Source organism: Mesoplodon mirus, assembly GCF_964341445.2.
Source record: "Mesoplodon mirus genome assembly, chromosome: X".
NCBI classification, from domain to species: Eukaryota; Metazoa; Chordata; class Mammalia; order Artiodactyla; family Ziphiidae; genus Mesoplodon; species Mesoplodon mirus.
Window position 1 is genome coordinate 131930487 of NC_138981.1, and position 1714 is coordinate 131932200.

At 45.1% G+C, this 1714-nt stretch overlaps 1 pseudogene across 1 annotated transcript; it reads right to left on the reverse strand.

Annotated features, from left to right (window-relative positions):
* Nucleotides 1–228: 228 nt before the first annotated feature.
* LOC309797098 (coordinator of PRMT5 and differentiation stimulator-like) lies at nt 229–1031 on the reverse strand (annotated as a pseudogene). The gene has a single exon. The product of its transcript is annotated as a coordinator of PRMT5 and differentiation stimulator-like (transcript).
* Between the last annotated feature and the right edge of the window lie 683 nt (nt 1032–1714).

Genomic DNA, 1714 nt, shown 5'->3' on the forward strand with positions numbered 1-1714 from the left:
TGTGTGTGTGTGTGTGTAGTAGTAGTAGTAGTGGTGGTGGTGGTTGTGGTAATAGTGATGTGTATGGACATCACTATTAGTGCGTGTGTATGGAGTTCGTAAGCTGGATTGGATTGATAGCTCAAACATTTAGTATTCATTTGACTTTGGACTTGTTCCCTAACTTTTCTTCACCTTAGTTCTTTGTGTGTAATGAGAGGATATTATTATTATTATTATTATTTTTTCTACTTTTATTTATAAAGAACACCATTCCTTCCCGACACAGACATAAACACTCACCCATTCCAAGGAGGAGCTCATTAAAAACAACAACAACAACAGAACTGGGGGATAGAGGACCTTATTTAACACCAGTCTGTGTGCCCGACTCGGGGATCACTGGGAATGTTTCCTCAGATATGAGACCTCACCTCAAAGAAAGGAGACGTTGACCTGGAGGGCCCACCCACTCACCAGGCAAAAGCTACGCCCTCAGTCTTCGGCACCATCAAACCGTCCCGTTTCAAAGACCATCTTGGAATAATGGGGTATCAGTGGAGGTGGATGGTGCCAACTGGGGTCATAGATCATGTCTCCTTGCGGGGCACAGCACACCCAGGGTCTGACCTCTTGAGAAAGGCAGCCCTGGATGTCGTCAGCATCATATGGATTCCCTTGATCTGCTTTCAACTCCAAGTCCCAGTCCTCGTTAAAAAGATCAGCAGCCTGTTCCCTGGGGGGCAGCCGGACACCCCTTCTGACAGCTCCCAGGGATTCGGTTCCCCATCAGAATCCTCGTCATCCACAGCAAAGCCTTCCTCTTCACAATGGGTGCCCTCACCATGGGCAGGACTATCATGAGGGATGCTCTCTGCTCCACTGGCTAGTCGATCCGCAGCCTTCTCAGTCTCTCTCTCCTGACCGGAGCGGCCAGCTGGGGCAAAGGCAGCCCCCGGACGGGGGGGCACCTCCCGCGTGCTCAGCAGCGGCAGACCCGACGGCGGCTCTGCCGCCCCCAGTGCCGGGGCCCCGGCGGCCTGAGAGTCCATGCCCAACGCCCACAGCTCGGCGCCCCGGACGCCGCTCGGCCACGTGACACGGATATTATTATTATTGAATCATAAGGTTGTATGTGGATTTAGGAGATCACATATGTGGCAGTAGCTACTAGGTGTCCATCAAAATCCAATCAACTTATTTTCACTTAATCACCTATATCCAAACACAGTCACATTCTGAGGTGCTGGTGATTAGGACTTTAATATATTAATTTGTGGAGACACAATCCATCCCATAACAGTGAATGGCCCCAAATCAACAAATGAAGAACTCTCCAACAATTCGAGATGTAAAAAGTTGGCATGGGCTGTCTTGATAGCTCTCTGTTACTAGAAATGTTCAAGCAAGCTATAATTGATGTTTAAAAGGGAATTATTTTAATTGGGAGAGAGTTTTGGCTAAATTACATTCCTGCTTTTGTTTATATAATGATAAATGAGTAATTTGAAATTATCCACATACATTATTCTGTGTTCACAATTATGTTTCCTTATGCAACCAATTGGTAACCAATATATTAGTCAAATAAAGCTGTCTGGGTAAATTGATCAGTATAAGAACACATCTGGATATCTTTATAGAACTTTATAATTTACAAACTCCTTTTTATGTATGTCATTTTTAAATTTCACAGTAACACAATTAGTATGATAGAGGAATTATTACTGTCTCT